Source organism: Euprymna scolopes, chromosome 8, assembly GCF_053919585.1.
Source record: "Euprymna scolopes isolate OS-2025 chromosome 8, ASM5391958v1, whole genome shotgun sequence".
NCBI classification, from domain to species: Eukaryota; Metazoa; Mollusca; class Cephalopoda; order Sepiida; family Sepiolidae; genus Euprymna; species Euprymna scolopes.
Genome location: NC_136489.1, coordinates 129,521,103 through 129,527,464, shown reverse-complemented (window position 1 = coordinate 129,527,464; position 6,362 = coordinate 129,521,103). Strand labels below are relative to the sequence as shown.

General features: G+C 35.8%; 1 pseudogene; it reads right to left on the bottom strand.

Moving 5' to 3' along the window:
• Positions 1-5,864: 5,864 nt before the first annotated feature.
• On the bottom strand, positions 5,865-5,981 carry LOC145284127 (5S ribosomal RNA; annotated as a pseudogene).
• Between the last annotated feature and the right edge of the window lie 381 nt (positions 5,982-6,362).

Genomic DNA, 6,362 nt, shown 5'->3' with positions numbered 1-6,362 from the left:
ATTGTGTTTCGTTGTCTTTTAACTGCCATACTCGGGCAGCTAATGCTGTTTTTATTCTTGTTTTTTGTCCTAAAGGAACTGTTGTGCATGTAAAATCTCTGCTTAAACGTCCCTTGTGTCATACCTATGTATATTTCTGGTGTATCACTAGCTTGATGCGTGATTGTCGCTTCATATACGAGGGATTTCACCCGGCATCTTCCTTCTAATGGCCAATCTTCCTTGGATCTGCAAGAGCAGCCCGCATTTTCATTTTCATTGCGTTCTCTTGCGATGGTCTTTTTTTATTGATGGGATGGTAGAATAGCTGACCTTAACTGTGTTTCTGTTTAATAATTTGTGCAGCATATGTTGTGGAGGGAAATCTCTGTCTAGCAGTTTCAGGAATAAATGTCCCACTCGTGTTTTTGTGTTGAGGGAAAATGTGGGTGCAAACAAAATGATGTTCCGCCTCCTGTTGCGCCTGCTTTTTGTTAGCTGATTTAGGGTTGACTGGTATTTGATGCTTTTCGTGAATCCGCTTTTTTTTGGATCGCCTCATTGTAATATGGAGCTACTTGATTGAAGATGTCGGCGTTTGATGATAGCATGGAGATTCTTTTGCTGATATTGGAAACCATGTTTTTGTAAAATTGTAGGGGTGATAGGATCCTTTGTTTATGTACATTAGTGTCTCATTGGGCTTGTGGAAGGGTCTATGTGTTCTATTGTTTAGATTTAGAGTTGTATCTAGAAAGTCTACTTGGTATAGGTTGGTGCTGATTGTTATTTTAAAACCTAGTTCATAAAATGTTTTGGTTAGATCTTTTCTAAACTTATCTAGGCTAGTCCAGTTGTGATCGCGTGAGAGGCAAAGGCCATCATCCCTATAAAGGCAGAATGTATGATCTGGGAATTTTTTGTTTAGAGTCTCTAGTAGGAATAGGCCCACTAAGTCACAGATGTCTGCACTATCAAATGGGTCTTCCGGATTCGATTTTTTACCCAGGCCACCCCTTCATAGAACAAGAGGGTTTGTCTAGCATGCATGATAGTTTCTATTTCTATATTGCTAATGTTTTTGTATTTTGATGCAAAACTCAATGGTTTTTCTAGTGTTTCTTTTGTAATGGAGGGGTAAAAGTCTGTAATATCTAGTTGAGTGATTTTGCATCTATGTGGGTCGGTTATATTATAAAACCATTTTAGCACTTATCGTGTGTTACTCCATAGGTTGAAGTTGGTTTTACTTTTTATATTTTTGACAATTTCTTTTATTATAGCTTTACTGGCTCATACTATTTCACTTTTAGCTGCGTTTATAAGTCTGCAAGATAGATTATTGGTGAAATTATCCTTATGATCTTTTAAAGTTACAAAAGCTTTTCTCTTTGCTAGGCGGTTTGCTCTATATTCTATGCCGAATTTCGTAGCTACTTCTGTTTATAGATCTGTGCGTTTCTTTTTTTTTTTTTTTTGCTACTTGGTATTTTTCGTTAATGGAGTTAAATGTTAGTTGTGTTTTCTTTGTTTGATCCATTCTATATAAATGTTTGGTCTTATCGGAGAATACTATTGTGTTGTTATTCCTTCTTAATCTCTTTATATCGTTAGCTAAAGTCTTCTGGAATTTGTTAACTTGTATGTGAATTCTAGTGCTGGAATAATGTCTAATAATCCTTTTAAAATTTATCGAATTCGTCTATTTCTCCTGGTTATTAAATTGATTTCAATCCAAAGTAGATTTTTTATGTCTTCCCCTCGTTGCTAACCTCATTTAAGACTTTCCATCTCATTCTCTTGATTACCTCTTCATTTTTTGTCAGAAGGATCCTCGTGTATAGCTGATTACTGGGGGTTGGGATGTTCTTATCGGAGTACCCCAAGATGCACTTTTCCATCTTTTTCTTTCTTTCAAGGCCGCTGGAAAAATGGTGGGATCCTTCTATCGATCCAGTAGATATCTCACTGCTGATGCAATTCTCTATCTATATAAGAGCCAGTTACATCCAAGGATGGAGTACTATTGCCAAATCTGGGCAGGAGCTGCTAGAAAGGACTTTACCTGCCTTCATAGAGTTTAAAATAAACTTCGTAGCCTCGTAGGGTCCTTTTCTCTTTCCTGCAACCTCTTTCTTACAGAATAGATGTTATGAGTTTGCCTCTGCTTTATCGTTATTTTCATGACAAGTACTCGACTGAGCTTCAATCTATGGTCCCCCCTCGTCAAATTTGCACAAGAAACACCCGTCTAGCAGAAAAGGCTACCAACAATTTCTCCCACTCTGCCTAAACCTAAGCGTAGATTCTATCAGCAAAGCTTCTTTCTTAGAACTGCACGCCAATGGAATTGTCTTCCGTTTTTCTGCTTTCCAGCTGACTGCGACATGCTTGTCTTCAAGTCTAACGTAAACAAGTTTTTGGTGAGCCGTTCCATATAAGTTAACAAATTTACCGAATTTCCATTACTAATGATTACTATATTGTCCAATTTCTACTGTACAAATTTAACCCTTATCCTCGACTGCCCTCTTAGCCTTGATATGTGGTGATGCCTATGTAAAAAAAGTGTAGCTACGGTTTTACCTTTTCAAACAATTGAACAATTTGAATGCAGTGTGTTAATATCGTATTGATTTCTGCAAGAAAAAATACAATTGTTACGCGCGAGCGCAATGAAGAGTTGTTAATGTTACAAGAGTCAGTTAAAATGCGTGATAATATACATCCCCTCTTTCTTGATTATATTTTTATTCCCTTGAGTGAAAAGCAGCGAATTCATAATGCACACGTGTCTGCTTACGGAAATGATACAGACGAACAGTTTCTCCATCCCCTCGTCACGTCACATATTTCGTTATCCCTATACCCTTCCCACATTCGGTCCTCCATCTTCAAGATAAAGGGAGAGGGTGGGCAAGTAATTTGAAATAAAGTTGACACGTAAATGAACCCACATAGAGGCAAAAATATATTTTTAAATATAAGCATTCTGAATTGAAACGCCGTAGCATGTAGATATCGCCAGAATCCGTGGTGGAGAAATTGTTAAAATGTGCCAGGCGCCCTAATTAACTCAATTTGGAGATAACTGCATGGGATAAAAGGGACAACATGCCCATATATATATATATATATATATATATATATATATATATATATATATATATATAAGAAGTTTTTAAAACCTGAAAATGTTGTGAAATGAAAAATCATTTTTATTTACTTTTTTTGGTGTAATTAAATTCCGAGTTTTTGCCAATTATCAAGGAGATGTCAGTCCGATTACGTTTTTTTTTTCTTCATCATAATGATGTAATAAGAGGTCGGAGCCTCCCGGAGAGAAAATACGTTTAGTCTCGGTAGCTGTTTACAGCTACCGAGACGAAACGTATCCATATGTTGTCGCTTGGTTTAAGCGCTAAATTTAAACAATGTAACGTCACACATTTTAGAAAACATTTTTTTTAATGAATTTAAATAATAAAATTTGGAAACCTATATATATATATATATAAACACAGCAGAAAAGGCCAGACATCCAAATGAACCATGCTTACCGCAAATCGAGGAGTTGGCGTGTTACCGCGAATATCCAAGCACTATTAAAATTCCGGGAAGCTTGGAATTGGACGATGACATATATTATTTCTGCATATTTTATTTCCATGGATCTTTCATCTAATTCAGATTATACTTTTTCTAAGATATAAGTATTCTGTGATTATTACTCCTCCCCCCTCGTTTTATCATTATCCTGTCCATTCTTCATAAAATTATTTTCGTTTCACTAAATATTATATTATCTATCTATATATCTATAAAAGTGAAATTGTCTGTCTGTGTGTACATTTCCCTACCAAACTATCCGCCAATTTTCAGTCTACAGACTCGAGATTTGATATAAGGGGTATTGAGATTTGGGAAAATCTGTTTCACTTGTTTGTCGTCCAGAAATTTGGCCGGCAAGGGGTCAGTTCAACTATTTACCTTTTGAAAATTCTACCAAACTCCTTCGTCAATTTTGGATCTAAACTTGAAATGTTAGATGTCGGGACGTGGATCAAACTTTTACTTTTATTTGCGCACAAAACAATAAATGTTAAGGGGTCAAAACTGGAATCAAATTTTAAAAATATTTGACCTCCGCAGTCTCTACTAAATTACTCAGCCAATTTTTAGTTTAAACATTTGAAATTTTACATAAAGTGTAATCCGACATAGGGTAAGCTTTTTAATTGTTTTTTGTTTTTTTTGCCAAGTATTGTCTGCCAAGGAGTCAAACTTCAAAATATTTGACCTTTACGGTCTCTAGCAAATTATTTAGCCAATTTTGGGTCTAAACATTCGGAATTTTATATAAAGAGTACTCAGCCTTTTATTCAGTTTTTGGGCGAAAATTTTGCTGCCAAGAGGTCAAAATTAATAGAGTTGACCTTTATAGATTCTACCAAACAACTCGGCTAATTTTGGTCAAAATACTTGAAATTTTAGATGTAGATTACCTGGACATGCGTCAAATTTTTAAATATATATATAATATGCACACTTAGCTATGAACAGTACATAGGTTCAAAGCCGGACTGAACTGCTAGCATAATATAAAGAAAAGAAAAGAAAGAAAATAAATCCATGTTGATTTCCTATTTTTGCTCCATTTTGCTTTTACTCGTTCGGTTTGGTTTTGTGTTTATTAAATTTTATTTCTATTTAATTAATAAAATAGTTAATGTACATATAAATACATGTGTATAAATTCGTTGTCATGTCCGGTCATTTTTCTGGTCGAATTGTGCTCTGGGTTATTTTACGACGGTACTGATCAAAGAATCTTAGATTACCTTGCCATATAGGTCGTAACCTTCTATGATCGGCATATTACATTGTTTTCCTTTTCTTCACAAGATGCATATGCGGGAAAAAATCCAATCAAGAATCCGCCTAGGGGGCATATTGTAACACAATTGAAACAACGCAATGGTTTGATAAGTGTTATTTAAAATCTAATATAAACAATGGTTAAGTGCTTGTATGATGATATTGAACGTTGTCGTACAGATCAAAATGATGCTGGATTCTCAAGTCGGCCGAATTCCGCAGTTGTCTTAGAAAACAGAAAATATGTGCACAGAAACTTTTGACCAATCTTAGCTTGAAATGGTATGATGGCAGATAATTAAAATACATCAGAAAGCAGTATATTCACTATTTTTATTTGAAAATTTGTTAATGAGAAAGCTGTGTTTAAAGTAACGTGCTTCGTTTGCTCGCAGTTGTTCAAAAACAACACGTCAACATTAAAAAGGTGGTGTTAGCAACTGTTTCAGCGCAACAAAAACTATAGCAGCTAGCAAACGTCGTTCCAAGCGAAGAAAGGTGCACACGTCAACATGCCGGAATGTAAAGATGAGCATGGTATTTTTTATTGACTATAATGTAAACAGAAAAACAATCAACAGCGGATACTATACAGCATTATTAGTGCGTTTGAAGGAGAAACGACAAAAATGGCGGCTACAAATGAAAAAGAAGTTTGCCATTCAACGCGACACTTTGACACCAAAATTAGAGAATTGCATTAATTTCATGTCGAATTTGTTCCATCATATTCTACGAATCTGTCTGAGTGTCTACTAGCTGTTTGAAGGCCATTTATGAATATGTCCCGCGGAATGATACTTGGTCCTAATGAAGGTGATATTGAAACAGGCTCCTTCAGTCTTGGACAGACTAAGAATACCCACGTAGGTTTGCCTGCGCGTGAAATTTTTGTGGCAGGAGGTGCAACAATCTCCAACCACACCTCTCCTGAGACGACATTGTTAAATACCAGTGGCAAGTGAAGTACAGGACAACTGGAAACAAATGACGAGATAAGCGGAGAGCACATACAGCGCCTAGGATTCCCAAATGGTCACCCATCTGATACTAACCAGGCTCAACGTTGCTTAACTTCGGTGATCTGAGGAGAACCGGTGTGTTAACGCGATTATGCTGTATTAAGGTGATATTAGGCTGGTGCAAAAAATAATGTTTTCGACGTTCACTATATATAAAAACGACATTATTTTTGCACCATCCTAATATATCGGAAGCAAAGAGATATTTCGATATCAAAAACAAATTGCTCTCCAAAGATGCATCGAACTAGTAGTGAAACATTGGAATCAGTTGATAAATACAGTTGAAAGAAGTATAAAGTTTGTTATTTTATTAGTTACGTCCGAAGCTTATTGAGTGATGCGTTACCTATAATCTGATGCGTTACTTTGTGGATTTCCAAAAGCGTAAGTCAATTAAACGCATAAATGTAATTTAATAAGCGCATGTAGTATTGGTTTTCTTCTTCTCTCGTTGAACAATGAAGCCATTACGATCACGAA